This window comes from Mytilus trossulus, chromosome 8, assembly GCF_036588685.1.
Source record: "Mytilus trossulus isolate FHL-02 chromosome 8, PNRI_Mtr1.1.1.hap1, whole genome shotgun sequence".
Taxonomy (NCBI): domain Eukaryota; kingdom Metazoa; phylum Mollusca; class Bivalvia; order Mytilida; family Mytilidae; genus Mytilus; species Mytilus trossulus.
In genome coordinates, this window is record NC_086380.1 from 55,142,399 (window position 1) to 55,161,434 (window position 19,036).

The 19,036-nt window shown below is 31.3% G+C and overlaps 1 long non-coding RNA gene across 1 annotated transcript; it reads right to left on the reverse strand.

Moving 5' to 3' along the window:
* Window positions 1-2,683: 2,683 nt before the first annotated feature.
* On the reverse strand, window positions 2,684-5,392 carry LOC134681986 (uncharacterized). The gene is made up of 2 exons (XR_010100743.1): window positions 5,201-5,392; window positions 2,684-2,859 (listed from the first exon to the last, which is right to left on the reverse strand). It is a non-coding gene; the product is annotated as an uncharacterized LOC134681986 (long non-coding RNA).
* Between the last annotated feature and the right edge of the window lie 13,644 nt (window positions 5,393-19,036).

Genomic DNA, 19,036 nt, shown 5'->3' on the forward strand with positions numbered 1-19,036 from the left:
TCGTGATGGTGTCAGGAAAAGTTATAAAGTGATGATTTCTACTTTAATATTTTTTTTTTAATAAAAAAAACCTATTACTTGATTAACTTAAATAAGACATCATATAATACCCCTAACATCATTGTATTTAGTACAAATATGTCACTGATTAACAAATACCATCAATCCAGTTACACATATATGTATATATAGTACTAGTACTTAATACGGCAGAGTTAAACATGTTAGCGGATATATTTTTTCTCATTTTTTGTACTTAAATTGAGTCGTAGCTGTTCTCGTTAAAAATGTTTTGCATTGCCATTTTAGGTCATCTAATATGTGGTATGATATCAAAAAGAAGATATGGTATCATTGCCAATAAGACAACTATCCACACAAGATCAATGAGTTTTGCTCATTGATGCTGAACGATGTTTGGCGACATATAATTGTTAATTTATGTGTCATTTTGGTCTCCTGTATAGAGTTGTCTCATTTGCAATCGTATTAAATCTATTTTTTTGTATTAACTCAGCAGATAGATACAAATAGAAATACTATACAGAGTGGAAGGGACCAGGTACTTTTATTAGGGACTCTGTGGGATTTTTATAGGAGTATTTCGTAATTAATATCAATGTATTATTTGAATGTACCATATGGCAGAAGAAATTTAACGTACATAGTTTCAGAAAATCATTTGACCTTTGACCCCTAGCACGTGTCGGAATTTGATGACAATACAATTTTTTTCTGCCAAAGTTTCTTCATCCCGATTATCCTTAATGCCAACTGAATATACATGTACAAAAAGTGTAAACATGTTGATAACTTAGATACATTGTCTTTAAAAGTATTTTTTCTGTTTACTAAAGCTTATGTTGTCGTTATCAGCTTTTTCAAATGATTAAAAAAGGAAATAAACAGAGATAATAGTATTTAGATTGTAAAACTGGAAAAAATAGATTTGACTAAAACTGAACATATTTAGCAGGACAATTTTTATTTTATTACTTAAAGTTTGTTGTTGATTGTAACTGATTTGGTGGAAATGACAAAACAAATAAGCATTTAAAACTGGAGAACATAAAAGAGAAAAGGGGGAGGGAAAAAAAGGGGGGGGGGGGGGGGGGGGGTCGGACCACTTTTTTTAACTTCCGATTTCGGAAACGAAGTATAATATAATGTAATTAATTCTGGATTTATGTGTATATACGTCCAGTAAATCAGGGTTTTCATTCATCGGGTATTCGTATTGTTATAAAAGTAACTCTCCCAAAGCTTCTGACGTTAATCCCCAAAAATGTGTTTGATTTTGGCGTTACACAATCTTGTTTCAAAGCACTCCACAAAGTTATATACAGAATAATGTCAGTTACTGTTCGCCATGCATGCAGGGGCGGATCCAGTAATTTTAAAAAGATGGGTTCCTAAACTAGGACAAGGGAGGGCGTGAGGATTCCAACTATATATATATAGATATAGGAAGATGTGGTGTGAGTGCCAATGAGACAACTCTCCATCCAAATAACAATTTAAAAATTAAACCATTATAGGTTAAAAGTACGGCCTTCAACACGGAGTTTTGGCTCACACCGAACAACAAGCTATAAAGGGCCCCAAAATTACTAGTGTAAAACCATTCAAACGGGAAAACCAACGGTCTATATGTCCCAATTTAAATGCATTGATCGTCCAAAAAAGGAGGGGGGTTCCAACCCCCAGAATCCTCCGCTTGGATCCGTCACTGCGGTGATCAACGATAACACAGAGCTAAAAAGACTTTATATAAAAAAAAAATATAAATCATCCTATATCTATTGACATTGTATCCTGGCTGCAGACTAGTTCAACAAAAGTTGCAGAGTTACGAAGAGTAATAACGTGTACAATGCACTATCAAGTAACCGACGAACATTTTTTACCTTTTTTTTTAGCTCAAACTGGAAAACTTATTTAAGATACAGGGAATCTTTACAACAGACACTCAGACTGGTTGCTTTGAACAGTGCACATTCATCAATCAATGTAGTTTCCAAAAAATATAAAAACATGTAATTTTATCGGGATTTTGAGATGAGATATTGTCAAATAAGGCCCTGGAAATCGAGATGGACAAAAGTAAACTCGGAATTTAGGAATTGTACCCCTCTGAACCCCAACCCATCATAATGGAGCAGGTCTTATAGCAGTGCAAAAGGAAAAATTTTAATATAAATGCAATTTTGAATGGTTTTATATTAGTCATATTTTAGGGCCTTTTAAAGAAGAAGGGCGAAAAATACCAGAGGAACAGTCAAAGATAAACAGACAAACAATCGTACACATGACACAACATAAAAAACTAAAGAATAAGCAACACGAACACCATCAAAAACTTGGGGTCTCAGGTGCTCCGGAAAAGTAAGAATATCCTGCTCCACGTGTGGCACTCATCGTGTTGCTCATGCTATAACAAATCCAGCGAATAGTACAATTCTGTAGGTCACATTCATTAAAGCGATTGAAGCTTACTGTTCAGTGTCAGTCTACTTCAGCTCCGTGTTAAAGACAGTACTAAGATCTATAATGGTTTTTCTTTTTTGCAAATTGTGACTTGGATGGAAGGTTGTCTCATTGGCACTCATACAACATCTTCTTATATTATCCATAGATCGTGAATGCCATGTTAGCCAAGAAAAGATTAAATCATAATAAAAGATCAAGAATAGAATGCTTTATTTTGGGTTTTTTTACGTTGGCTTTATGTAACAAGTACAAAGACAAGACAGACTAATTTTTCAAAATGTTCTTAATTAAGTCTGAATAAAAAAAATCCTTCATCAAACACCATCAAACAGCTAGTTCCATCTTATTGCTCAGCAGTTGTTTCACAGCCTGAAAGTATAAAATAGTAGAAATAAAAACCATTTGTTCTATACCTATATAAACTCTTTTTCATTTTATAATATGAAAACAAAGAAAGGAGAATCTTCCTTGTAAAGAATAGGAGATCGGTTGATGAATGCCCAGTGGCAAGTATTTCATTATAGTCAGGAGGATCAAAGATATAGATTTGTTAACTAATGTCCAGTCACAAATATTTCATTATATTCAGGATGATCAAAGATATAGATTGGTTGATTAATGTCAAGTGGCAAATATTTCATTATATTCAGGAGGATTCAAAACAAATATATGAAATACTGTTTAGATCTGATGAATACAAAATTTAAAAACAATGTCCAGTATAGTTTTCTGTAGTTGCAAACTGATATGATGTAACTTTGTCAATATGACAATGTATTTAATTAACCTACTTTCATAAAAAGGTTTAAATACCAAAAATATTTCAGACATTTAAAAATCCTATTTACATGTACCTTGTAGAATTATGTTTTTTTTTTGCTTATATGCCTGGCTTCAACCATGTGTGGTTGAGTACATGCTGATGTTATGTTGTCAATTGGCCTGAGGTTTGCTTGTTAGAGAACAACAACATGGCTGGCATGAGTCATTGCAAAGATTTTTTTTAATTCAGAAAGCAAATCAGTTTCAACCTAATGCATTATAATTAAATTAAGTCTCCATCCCCACTGGTCGTTTCTGCGTATTTATACACCCAACACAGTCAGAAGACACCTCACTCTCTATAGTGGGTTTTAATACTAATGGAACGATTGAAATCAAGGTAATTTAAACTTATTGGGAGGAGAAATAAAGTTTGTGTCATGCATATTTTTAATTTACATATGTGCAATTTCTTTGATTTGATCCTTTACAAATGTTCTTTAAATTAAATGTATTTACGGGAAAGGTTGCTGCTTTTAATTAATAAGTTTGTAATTTTGATGGTCACTGTTGTACTTCAAATATAAATCTATGCAACAGAGGTATCAAATGATTACCAGCAATTGCCATTGTAAATTTGGTCACATTTATTTATCAATAATTTATCTAACTCAAATATATTGAGACATATTATATGTTTTTTCAATAAATTATCGATATCAAATGGAAGCAAAAGGACTTAAGATCCAGCTAAAATATTAAAAACCGCCACATTCTGTATGTACGTACCTGTCCCAAGTCAGGAGCCTGTTATTCAGTATAGTTGTCGTTTGTCTATGACATACATGTTTGAATTTGTTCATTTTGTACACAAATTAGGTCGTTAGTTTTCTCGTTTAATTACATTGTCTTTTCAATGCCCTTTATAGCTTTCTATGCCGCGGTACATGCTTTGCTCATTATTGAAGGCTATACAGTGACCTATAGTTTTTAATTTCTGTGTCTCTTAACTTAGTTGGGAGAGTTATCTCATTGGCAATCATACCACATCTTCCTTTTTATAATAAATATTTTTACAATTTTTGAACTACAAATCAAATAAAAAAAATAATTCTATTAATAATTAAAGGGCCCTTCGGTACATATTAATTACAAACAAGAAAATAATAATAAAAAAAAAATACTTCTTAATATTAAATTGTTATTTGACAATTTACATAATTATATTCTTTTCTCTGATTTGCCTAGCAAATAATATAAACATTACGCCTTCTGTCATCTATTATATAATGCAGTTCATTGGGAATTATATTATGGTAGTTAACAAATATATGGAACTATATAGCTTTAATTGTCCTGCCGACTCTGAATAAAGCTATTTTTATTTATTATCCCGCAAAGTGCCTCAATAGTTTTACCTGGAAAGGGAATTAACCCATATGTCTGAATTGCAAACCAACAGAAATTCTACACTGTCGATAATAGTTATCCTCGAGTGATTGCGAGTGAGTGATTATCAGTGTGAAGAGTATAATACTATATTTTTCTTCGTGAAGAAATTGAAACACAGTATTAAATAGAAAATAATTGTTAATCACCGATATCAAAGTTGTAAAATAGGAAGGCACTTCTACGGAGCGCCGATTTTATAATTCCAATGAGAAAATATTTCATGTGGTTTGTAACGTCGTGAACGTTCACGGCTATCTTTTTTCTCCTTTTTTTAGACGAAACATACCATCTTTACCAGGGTCGCGCCTTGCTCATGTAGAATAGATCAACACATATCCAACATGATTTTACGGAGAAAATATTCTGGATTTTGGAAAAGTATGGATCCCCCCGTTATTTTTAGAAATAACACTTATTTTTGGCAAAAACATTAATAAAATGTCGTAAATATCTATAATTCCTTACCTTCTTCTACAATTTTACTCGAGATACTTACAAAATCAGATTCCTGGTTTATTTCTGCATTTGTGTGTCAATTTTCGTTGTCTGTTTACCTTTCTATAAATAGCGCGAGGAACGGAAAGGGTTAGCATTTGTCTGTCTCGATAGCTGAAAACTGACGTTTACGGCAACTCTTATCGTAGTTCAAAGATTTACTGCAAGCTAATATACACGTTGAAATATAAGATTATTACTGAAAAAAAGTCGAGTACACCTTTAACGGATATAGACGTATATTTTGCTTGTCCTGTTTTGAAGTTATATTTTTCTATTGGATTTGGATATTACCAGCCGGAATAGTTAAAAACGCTTTCATAACAGTAATGTAAGTTTTATTACTGACATTTTTGCAAAAATAATGCCTTAATTTGATATTTGAGTGAACTTTACTTCTTCATGTGTAAATATTGAGGTACGAAGAGGGATATTGTAATGGAGAAATTACCAAAACCATTAGTTGCGCTTATTAACAGTATTGTAGACGAATATGAACATTTTAATTGGAATTCGAATTACTTAGGTGATAAAATGAGAATTTCGTTGATTTGGACCAGAGGTGAATATGTGAATACAAACAAAGGTGTAAAACACAAGTCGAAATCAAGTAAAGCCAGGGACACTAAACGGTTAAAAACGTGGCAAGATAAGAAAGAAAATTTACATAACGACGATGATATAGATACTAGTGATATAGATACTGATAGTTCAGAGGAAGATATGAGCGAATCAAGTGATGAAAATCAACAAATCGACAAGGTAGATATCCCGCTGGTAACCCCCGAAAAAGTAAACATTAGACCGGTTACGAAAATTACTCACCCGGTACGAGTGTCTATTAATAAGTCAATCAATAAAAACAATCATGAATCGCCACCAGAAAAAAGAGTGTGTCGTTGTTCGATATATGGAACGAGTGTGGAAGTTCAAAAACAAAGTGTACACACAAATATAAAGGAATGTGAACATGTAGAAATAGATGACGAAATAAAAACAGTCGCATCCAAATCGATAATAACCGGGAACAGTCCATGTAATGACAGCCACTATCAGAAAATAGTGTTTAATAGACGACCAGAAGGTGATATCGTGTTAGGAAAAATTAAAAAGAGAGATACATTAGTTATTTGTAATACAACAAAGAAGAAAATATATCATGTGAATCTTGATACGAACAAATCAGGTTATGAAGACACAATGTATTATATTAATAGATATAAAGATTTGAGAAAAACGGACGATGAAGAAATAAGTAGTTATGTTTTTCATGTTCCGAAATTAGAAAGATACGCGGAAGTTCACAAACTTTGTCCGTGGTGTTTTTTGGAATGAACAGTTATTTGGGGAAAAACCAAGATCCGTTTCATGCGTGAATTAACTCTTTAATTATATTGTTTATTATGTATCAAAACTTAGGTTTGGAAACCAACCTATTTTTGTTAGGACTTAAAAATATTAGTTAAATATAACATTTGCGTATGCTAACATTTTGTGTATTTTTTTCTTGTAATAGTTCAAAGGCTATTTTATTGTTTTATATATAAAAAAGAAAATTTAAAAAAAAGGAAGTATATTCATACAATTAGTTTATCATAGGATAGATTGATTAAAAAAGTGACATTAATATAATCAGTTTGGTATATGAGAATTTGATGACTTAGAGTAAATGAGCGATTTGTTGAGTTGAGTAAATGAGCGATTTGTTGAATTGAGTAAATGAGCGAGCTGTTGACTTAGAGTAAATGAGCGATTTGTTGTTGTTGTTTTTTTCTTTTCAGGGAAAATGACAATAATTGACATAAATGTTTGATATATGTGTAATTGTAATCTGTGATATGTATATAGAAGTGAAATTATAATAAAGATAAAAAAAAGGAAATTTAAAAAAAAAAAAAAAAAAATAAAAAAAAAAAAAAAAAAAAAAATATTATTACTGAATTAAAAAGCGCAGATACTGTAGTTTCTCAAGCTATTTTTATTTATTTTTTACAGTGAGGGAAAAGTTGTTTATTTTGCAGTTACAAAAACGTTGCAAATGCGAAAAATGCATTGCGGCAGATATAGGTTTTTCAACGTGACGTTCCTACAGAGTCCCTACTTTTATATCCCATCAGGAAATTGAACTTTAGTTTATTTGGCAAACTTTTGACAGTACGCACAGTACTTGAGAGCTAGTTCAAAGCCACTTTCAACTTATAACAGAATCCTGCATCTGAGACTTACTAATTAATCAGTACATATAAAAAAGCCAATGAATTGATTATAAAGAAGGCAAAACAATCATATGCAAACAGGACCTTGTGCAATGTCGAATACAGGTATCGACATATGGTAGATCCAGGAATGTCTCTCTCCATCCAAATAACAATTTATAAAACTAAACAATTATAGGTCAATGTACGCATTCAACACGAAACCGTCGATAACAAAGAACAAACAGCTATTAAGGGCCCCAAAATCACTAGTGTAAACCCTTTCAAACGGGAAAACCAATGGTCTAATATATATATAAAAAAAAAGAGACGAGAAGCACGTATGAATAACATAAACAAACGAAAAACTACTGTTAATCAGATTCCTGACTTCGGACAAGTGCAAACATTTACAGCGGGATTGCACGTTATTATAATGGTACCATACCTTGTCGCTTTTTCCGAATCAATAGTATAACATCACCACATAGAAAAACACACGATAAAATATTAATTGGAAGGCTTAACTCAATCAAGAAACATAAATTAACCCATTATGAACGAATAAATTTGATCTGCGATACCTCAATGCAAATATATAGTTAAAAAAAAATATTCAGGACAAACATTTAAGGCCAAAAAGCAAACAAATCCAAACAAAGCAATAGCAATACACCATCGCGAAATATAAATACCTTACAAAATATTCACTATTGAAAAACAAATGGTTTCAAGATATTTTAAAGTAAATGAACAAACAATGTCGGTTTATGTATACAACTTCTGTGTTTATATCCAGAATTTATTTTTATCATCCCGCATAGTATCCAAAGTTTTAATTTCTTGTGTCTCAAGACCCCCACCTACTTACCATGGTGACGGTCATCATTCTAAAATGACATGTGAACGTTCAATTGCAAGAGCCTGGCGCACCCCAAAGAACTAAACAAATAAATGAAAATAAAGTTTTGTTTAGTCGAAAAAGATGTTATGTATTCTGCTTCTTTAATTTGCCTTTTTTATAATAAAAAATAACAGAAGTGACATCAAACTTTGGCCATAGCAAAAGTCAACTATCTTGTCATTTTTTAAAATGTTATATTTCTTTTAAAAAATAAAAACAGCAATCTTGATATTCATGAGCTTCACAAGAATAAGTATGCAAAGTTTTTCAGAGTTCAATAAATGTTAACGGGGTGTGCCAATGTGAATTATCATATGGATAAATGGTATTCAAATACTTAAGCCGCGACATTTAACACTGCATTGATGTAGATCGTTTATTCCCTTTTTCGATATAAAAATGATGGGAGAGAAATAATCGACATTTTGATAGTTTTGTACTAGAAGTAGACATATTAAGGACATTAAATAATGTTATTATTTTCATTGTTATACTTGAGATGTTTATAAATCTTTAAAGAACCACCGTGTATAGTCTTTGAAGAGGAAAGGAGGGGGCACTATTACGTAATACGTTGTAAGAGCTATCGTAAGCCAATGTTCACTTCTAACTGCACATATGCGTATATTCAAAATTTAGGGTATCTTTGACGAGTCCATACTTATATGAGCCGATAGCTAATACAATTTTCTTGTTTACTAATTTGAATTTGATTATCATTGGGTTTTAACGACTTGAACATTACCACGGTTTGGGATAGTAAAATAACGAGATGATCATAGACGACGAACCAGTATTTCTAAAATTCCTGATAGGCAAAAAACACTAGTGCTTGAAATTAAAAGTATGAAACAACTTCTTTCAAACTCATGTTTCATAAGAATTATTAATCTGCTCAGTCCAGTTAAAGTTTTTTCAATGTTTTTATTTTTAAACATTTTATTTAGTTCACTGAATTGTCAGGATCAGAAACTGTCACATTACAGGTGTGAATGGGTCTTTTTTAAACTTTACCAGCTGTTAAAACGAATTTCTAGAGCTTGTTCATTTGTTAAACATACAAGACCTGTTGGTGACCTTCTGCTGTTTTTTTTTTCTTTCTTTGGTCGGGTTGTTGTCTCTTTGACACATTACCCATTTCCATACTCAATGTTATCCTTTATTAGTTATAGTCTTTAGTATAAAACAGTAAATACTCATAGAAAAAGTCATTACAAAAAAAGAAATTTCGTTTTTTTTTTAACTATTTGTTTATTCAATAAAGATGTATACATGAGAAAGCCTTGGTTTCATAATGTGTATTATTTGCCTATCAAATACAAACATGTCTATTTCAAAATTTCAATGAAACAAATGAAATTTTTTCATCCATTTCAATTAGGTTTCTACAATTAAAACCAAAAACATTGCATATAACTGATAATCCTTATCACAATGCAAACAATACTTTCTTGCTGGTTTCCATGGTCCATAATAAATATAGACAAATATCACCCTGCTGGTTTTCATATAATAATGTTGTATTTTTTTATTCCTAAACTTGTCTTTTAAATTATTTATGTTGCATGCAAAAAATATTCCTATATTCATGTAAAATGTGGTGAATTATAATATATATAAATATAAACCAGGAAGTACACGCATGTACCACATATGATGTTTGTATTATATCTCACTCAGTTCAATGTTTTAATGTTTTATGTAAATATACAAACAAATCTCAACTACTGCACATGATGCATAATGATATGAACATTTCATTTGTGTGTTGATCCTTCAAGTAATAAGTGCAAAGACATTTCCTCTGATGTTATACATTTATTTATTTTTTGTCTTTAATGTTCTTTAGATAGTTTTGACAGCAATGTAATCCTGTCTTGTGTTGTCACAATTGCTGCATTTCAAAAGTTGCATGTGACAAGGATCTAAAACTATCACCATATATGGTCACAAATTGTTTGAAAATTTCCTTGTATGTGTTGATCTTCAAAGAAACAAATGAGGGACGAAGGATACCAGATGGACAGTCAAACTCATAAATCGAAAATAAACTGACAACGCCATGGCTATACATGAAAACGACAATAGTTTACATGACACAACATTGAAAACTAAAGAATAAACAACACGAACCCAACCAAAAACCAGCGGTGATCTCAGGTGGTAACTCTTTTTCTCTGATTACTTTCTGTTATAAATTTCAGTTAGGCTAGATAAAACACCATTGCCTCCAAGTCATCTTCATACATAAACTGAAAAAAATCTTAAACAATTAGTGTCATTTTAAAGTTATTGGTATTCATGTTATAATACAAATAGAAAACTTCAGTCAAAATTTTCACATTTGTGTATTCCTTTATCATTATTGAATAAAAAGTAAACAAAGTTCTAAATTGATTTAAAATGAACTTTTATTAGAAGAATTGTCTGCTATTATAGAAACTACACAACTTATATTTTGAGTATTTCATTAAAAAATGGTTTGTGTCTGTTGTGTCGTAGTTCTCTTAATTTTACCTCAGTTTTAGTTTGTAACCCAGATTGGTTTTTTTCTGTATCGATTTATGAAATTTTGAACAGCGGTATACTACTGTTGCCGTGTTGTGTCCATATACTGCTATTGTCATTCTATGATTATAAATGTTATATCTAGACTTGCATACTTCCCGTATTGATCCACTTTCTGTCTAAAAATGTCAAAAAAAATTGCTTCAAAACAAGATCGCCACACCCATACTGCTCGATGTATGCGACCAAAATATTATTGGTATGCCCCCAATCTGCCTGCCAATACTTTTCAAGTTATTTTTTACAATGAGAAACTACCAAGAAAACCATATCATAGTTTTCTCTACATTTACTTCATATATCTCTTCATTTTTATTTTATCAGTAGACAGGCCTCTGCAAAAGAGAGACGAAAGATACAAAAGGGACAGTCAAACTCATCAATAGAAAAATAAAACTGACAACGCTATGACTAAAAAGGAAAAACAATAGAAAAACAAACAGTAGTACACATTGCACAACATAGAAATGTAAAAATCTGCAACACGAAACCCACCAAATTTGCAACCAATGTTCAAACTACCCGTATTTTAGATCGCTAACAAATGTGATGGATAGATGTTCTTAATTTCTACAGTCAATAAACATATTCAGAGCAATACAAAAAAATAAAATACAGATAAATAGGGAATTAAAGTGACATAAAAGTGTTTTTTTTTCCCAATAATTCAAACAATAACTACCAAAATTCTCCCGTTTCACGATATGGTAATACAATTCAAATTAAAAAAAACAAACTAATTAGATACAGTAGGTTTCCTTCTTCCCCAGCCATTTGTGTAAACAAATTCTAGTTGTATCTATAAAACAATTAATTGTTTGGCTTTTTCTCTCCATTCCCCTAAAAGAACGATTTGTTAACCTTAAGTTTAGATTTAAATTTATTTCCCAGTTAAATTTTTATAGTGTTTGATTTCAGGGTCAGAAGTTTAAATTATTTTCTTTTTTTGACAGGGGTTCCCATTTTTTGTGGAGAGCAGATAATTATTTGATTATGTCTTGTCTCTCAGGTTGACACGTTTCTTTTAAGACACTACAGTTTTTGAATACTCTTTAGTGTCATGTTATTTATATGTCAGACTCTTGATTAAGAAGGAAAAAAAAAACATGTGATGATGTGTATATCATGACCTGTTCAGGCTGATGACATGTGCGTTTTATGATAGACCACCAGTGACTACGTTTAAAACTTATGAAAACTATTGTCACCTATCAAATAAAATGTTCAAAAAGGGTACGTATCTGGAATACATTTTGTCTTAATACTCGTGAAATGCACATATTATGTATTTCTTTAGTTTAGAGTTTGCAATATTACTGTAATGGATCTATCAGTGTTTTTGTCTGAATAGCTTGAGTCAAAACATCCGGTTTATTTGCGCATGCCTACCTGGGCTACCTAATATGCAAATAAACCATGTGCTGATTCACCAGGACCTATAATTTAACAACATAGAGTTGAGAGATGTTTTAAAAATACACAATGGCAAAAAAACAAAAAAAAAACAAAGTAATTACATAAAATAGAACTTAACAAAATGTACTTTGAATGTTCTAATGAGTTTTGTTTGAAAAAAGGAATTACAAAATAATGACAGGACACTTCATTGATGAGTTTATCCTAAAACACCCATCTATAGATGGACTGGTTTATTTTGAAGGAATCGGTTAAACTCCGCTCAGTCAAGTGAGTAATAAAAGTTGTTGTTTTTTTAAGATGAGAAGGTCTGCTAAAAAGTCTATGATGATCTCTTTTTTTTCAGCATAAGAAACGAATATATTTGTAATTTATACTATGTGAACTTTTCTCTGTTCAGATGAAGGAAATGCACGATTTTTCTTAAAAAGATTAAATCGTAGTTTTGCAACAGACGGCGGCACATCGGGCATGCCATTATAACCACTTTCACGTAGTAATTTTGTTCCAGTAGCCAAAACTTTGTCTCGAACAATTAGACTATTAAAGTTTGCACTTTGTAAATACAGCTGTTTTTGAAAACACTCCTCTTTTGGGGAGATCTTGAATATTCATAGGACATTTATTTTGTTTACATACTGGTTCCCAATTATGCTCTCTGAGATCCATTTCACAGAAACATAACATGGGAATGTTACCAATAAGTAAACATGTGTATATTGTTTACTTTGAAATTGATGGTAATCTGAGAAGTTCAAGGCATATAAACGTTGAAAATATGCCGCACAGCCTTATATTTTGACCTTTGAAAAACATTGGGGTGCATATGAACTTTCAATTCTAGTTTAAGATTTTTTTGCAATACTTCTTAGTAAAAGAAGTACAGTTTCAGCTGAAAATCGAGTTCTTATTGGAAGCGCAGGGTCAATATTTACTGACATGCAATCCTTTCCTGGTAGCCTATGCACTGCCTGGAACATACGCTCCTTTGGTATCTCGAGAGTTTTTTTTAAAGAAAAACCGGACATAATCATCAATCGTGTTTATCAACTGTGTTTTCAACAAATTTAAAAAAAGACGGAGAGTAGAAAAACACCACTTCATGCAATCGCCATGTTACCGGAAGTCATTATACTGCTAATTAGGTTTGAGATATGCTCTTAGTGCGTTGAAGATCTATTTTTACTTAATTATGGAAATCTTAACTATGCTGTTATTTAAATTTACATCGGTAAGTGCAAATAGATATTCAACACAACAAGAGCATATCTCAAATCAGACAGCTTTCTAATCAACAATACCGAATAATAGTTCAACGAAGGGACGCCGTAATCAGTTTTATTCACGAGAGAGACCCATGTAAATTAATGAGAAAGATGTAAGGACAAAACTCATCGATTATAAGTAGTATGACTTATTTCAATTGAGTTTATCAATCAGACAATCTGACAATACGGAAGAGGTAGATGATTTATGCAAATAATTGCGGCAGAAGTTATATTTTACCAAGGCATTAAATTCACGTTCAGGATTATAGACTGATAGTTTTGTTGACAACAAAGAGTTTTTTTCCTTAAAAACACAAAACGTGGTACTTTTTTATTGGAAATATCACGAATGACAACATATTGAGTTGTTATGCATACACTTGTTCCCACTGACATCAGTATTGTATTACAGAAAATGAAGAAAAAATTAAGAAAATCAAAGTATTGATCGTGGGCTTAATTTTTTTGTACTGCATACGATATTATTTGGTGAATGTATCATCGCAACGATTGACATCTTTTCTCAAAAATTAAAAATATGTAAAGTCTCTGAATGATTGCATAATAAAAACTATAAGACAAATTTCCATACGTTTCGGCCTTTACGGCCTTTTTCATTGGAATAATTACAACATTGAACCAACAATTACATCGCTTGGATACAATAACTTCTATGACGTTCATTTGCCGCGTTTTTCGCTTTTTTTATATAAATATATTTTCTAACAGGGGCTTGTTATTTGCTCTGTTTGCTTGTTTTAGCGACAATATATGAATGACAATACTTATTTGTTCTTTCTTTCAGAATAATCGGTTATAGATATGAAAACAACACTGATATTCAATCGATCAACTTCAAATTCAAATTATTGCAAATTATTACTTGAAAGGTATTATTAAAGATTTAAGTATAATGTTATCAACTGGTTATTAGCATAAGTATAGATTTGAAAATTAAAGCTATGTCACACTATGAAACGATAAGTTATATACATAGTTAAAAGTTCAAACGTTCAGGTGTGTTTCTGTAGTGTCAAAAGAAGAAAATATTAAAAGTAATAATTAAATAGATGCGTTTTTTTGAATTTATATTTTATATGGATATATATTTTTTTTTTACAATAGGATAATACTTTTTACATCTCATTTGTATACATTGAAAACAAAACATAAGAGCCATCAATTAAATTTGTATTGGGAATATTCGATTTTTTCGTCATGGTAACAACTGCTTATGAAAAATAAATAGTTCTTATAGAACGAATATGCATGGTTACGAATAGATTGTTTTTTCTAGAAAGAGAAATGTTCAAGTTTCAAATGACTGCTTATTTTGTTTCGATCAAGTTACTTCTGTTGTTTATTTATAGTGGTAAGTTTTTTTTTGTAGAATTTGCAAATGTTACATATACATGTTCTTCATCTTTGTTTGCCACTAATTGGTTAATAGTTATTACTTGATAAGGATGCATATACATTTCATTTGTCGACGGAGTTTTAGGGAGTATGACCATTTAGTGCCGACAATCATCTCTTTTCAGAAAAAAAAAAAGAATTAAAAAGTTTAACGTATACGTGTTTTAGACGTTTGTGTTAAGTTAAACTTAATGGTTATAATACAAATTATTTAGTGCAAATGCTATGGTTGTAATAGTAAAATATGCTGGTATTTGTTTTTCAATATTTTTATTTCAGACTATTCCGAGTTTAACACTACAGTTGTTAATGGTTTTTTGGAGACTTGATTTGAAAATGCATTGGATATGTTATGTTGATGTTTAAAAAACATTAGTTTTCGTCAGATTCTGCATATAGTAAGACAAAATACAACGATTAAATGTACAGCTATAATCTCTCGCCCCACTTTCATATGAGTTTCAATATATTATGAAGTTTTTGAATTTTCAATGGGGACGTCTCATGCGTCACTAAATGCAAATTTGTCTCTGTTTCATTGAGAGTAACAATGTCATCAAAGACAAATCAAAACAACATATGATACACAACTTTAATTATGACACTTTTCGATGTTTGGATACTATATCGGGTTTCCATAATGACGGATTAAGTATACCAAAGAGATATATCCTGCTTAAATGACTTTAAATACATCTTATTCTAACAATGAAATCTGCCCTTCGCAAGGTAAATTAAGTATCAATGTGTTTGTCTTGATAAAAATCATCAGGAAACAAGATGTTTATTAATTTTCAAGAAGACATATTCATCAGTTTAGCTACAGTCAAATCAATTAAAAGCCGAAACAAGTTCAATGAATATTATTATATTTGGGAAATTAGTAGGTCTGGTATGGGCCGATTTTTGCATGGTTCGTCTGACGAAAGATGTAGTAATTCAAAGTGGTCCGATTCAAGCGTAGATAGGACAAATCTATCAAATATGCCGAAAAATCTCACTTTTCAGATGGTTTTTTTTGTGAAAAATGATATTGACCCGTGTGTATCCTTAAGCATTACATATGGTATATATCATCATCAAATACAACTTATATTGTTATATTTGAATAGTAAAAATTACCAAATTCATTAAAAACGGAAACTCGAAAATTACACTGAAATGTTTAAATTGTGTAAATTTCAGTAAGTTAACTGATTGCACGCAGTTAGTACCAGAAATATGTCAATTGTATTGTCAAAAAAAGATCATATTTATATAGCAGAAGTACTCTTCTTTCCAATGAATAGCTAAAAGTTTGAAACATTTATTTACAGACTGCTATTTGTAGAACCAAAAAGGTCTTACTGAACTTACTGTTCTCCTTTAAATTGATATATAATTCCAGCAAATGGTGCAGATGCAATATTAATACAAACCTTTAACAGTGGTAATATTGATGCTGATTCAACACCAGATGTTTTTAATTATTACACAAATCTGTCCGAATACCACTTGTATCCGTCACAGAACAAGATGTTCAGGTTTGGAGTCGAAGCTTGTCATGATGCATTCATTCTGCTATCATCTGTAGTCAATCTACAGTCGCAAGACTTTTATGAAATTTGTATCGGTGGAACAGATAACACAGCGTCCAGCTTTCGTCGGAAGTACAACACTGGGAACACTCTTTTTATTTTTACACCAGAAATTTTAAACTGCACTGAAAAACGGACAATAACTTTGAAATGGACATTCAACGGAGAACTAACACTTCTTAAAGAAACTAATGGCGGAACGGAAGTAGTAATGACATGGACAGATCCCAACCCAATACCTATACATGGTGTCGGAATCATGACTGGATGGGGAGCCGACGGACTTTGGACTATAGAATATCCGTGTAAGTTAACTAATTTGTATAATTGTATCATTAATTCATCGAGTTCGAGTAAGTTATAAAGTATCAGTGCCAAACCTTCAATTGTTGGTATTCTCTAACGTATATAAGTTAATCAGCGTGTTTTGGTTCACAATGATCGGTTTATAACATCACCATCAGCTGTATATTGTTCAGTGACTGGAAGAACTCAATCAAAAATAGAGCATATACGTTGTTGTCTTCATTGACGGGTGTAAAACAATTCGTTATGTATTATGGTAGGCCTATACTAATCTGTATAAGAGAAATAAGGATAGTTTATTACGAGTTGGTTGACCGTTATGGAATAACCGTTTCACAAATGATATCGGATATGTTCCTTACGTCGTAACTACAATCCCCTCCCCTTTCAAGAATTTGACCTACCGAATTAGACTCTTTACCGGATTTGTAATCACATAAGCAACACGACGGGTGCCGCATGTGGAGCAGGATCTGCTTACCCTTCCGGAGCACCTGAGATCACCCCTAGTTTTTGGTGGGGTTCGTATTGTTTATTCTTTAGTTTTCTATGTTGTGTTATGTGTACTATTGTTTTTCTGTATGTCGTTTTCATTTTTAGCCATGGCGTTGTCAGTTTGTTTTAGATTTACGAGTTTGACTGTCCCTTTGGTTTCTTTCGTCCCTCTTTTATTAATGATTTTGGTTTATTTCATATGAAAAACATTAAAACGAGACTATCAGGTTATCTTTCTTATGAACCTCATATCCGAATATTTGAAAGAAAATTAAGGATCTATAAAAAAAAAATATTTTACCAAAACGTTATATGTATGGTAAGAGGAAATCAATGCAATCATGTAAAGGTGTATCATTTCATTTTTTAGCTTTCCTTATCGGACGTTTCTGTGGTATACCTACTACATATGGTAATATGATGTTACTTTCAACCTCAATTAAACGCAGTAGAATCATTTGCGTGTCCATATGTTCTCCGAACCGTGCTTGCCTTGGAGTCAACTTTAATAAGGAAACACATGATTGCGAGCTTGTGTCTGGTGGACAGATAATCCAAACCATCGGTCGTCAGGATTGGTCATTCTATACAAAATGTTAAACCTAGTCTAGCCTTATTGTTTAAAACATTGGTAAACATTGCTTATTCATGTTATTGGAGGTTTTATCTTCTGTACAAGTGAAAAAAAATAGATAAGTTTAAATTGTAAAAGATGAAATTATAGCGTTCGTTTATTATTGTATTTTTACATGGAAAAATATTAAAGTTTATTTAATTCGACCTTTGTGACTAAGAAAATAAAATGCTATCCCTTTTTTGCAGAGTGTTTTTTTTTATTTGTGTGATACCTATGACTTTGTTCTAAAAAATAAAAACATCAAATCGAATGTTAATGGTTTTTAATTATTTGTGACCTCCTAATCATAGTATAGATATATTAGGGGGGGGGGGGGAGAAAAGGAGACCTATTTATTTTAATATACATAAAAAGACACTGAGAACTGTATAATTAAACATTACTAAACATATTAATAAATTAGAAAGAAATATATATGAGTTACACATACAAATGGCAAGCATTTAAATGAAATACATCCCACGTATGTGTAAAAAATGTTAAACGTATTCAATATAAATGATTGCCATCTCTTCACGAGAGTTTAGTTGAAGAAGAAGTTGACACATTATAATCCAAACGTTTCGTGAATTTGCTTAAGTTATAATAATTTGAAAATCTGAAAGTTTATCAATGAATTAAGTATGTTTTAATTAGGTTCGATCAGTTCAAAAATGCGCACTTCTTCAAGTTCAAACTCCACTTTAGCATTGAATCGCACTAATAAATAGTTTATAAGAACAACCTGATAGATTTTGTTTTTAAATATAGTATCGATGTTCAACCTAATTTTTCATAAACTTACAACTTTATTTGATCACTGAGACACCAACATACATGTAACAAGAGGAAAACAATAATTACATATATACAAGCAATACAAAACAATGGAGGTCATAACAGGAGAAAATCAACATAAATACATTTTTCAACAAGATACGTACGAGTAGAGTATGAATAATCGATCCATGTGATCATTAAACATATCGCAACATTTCCAACACAACAATTCATCTTAAATATGTACCATTTGTTCCAGTGTTAAGTGAACTCTGTTTCAAAGTAATTAACTTTCA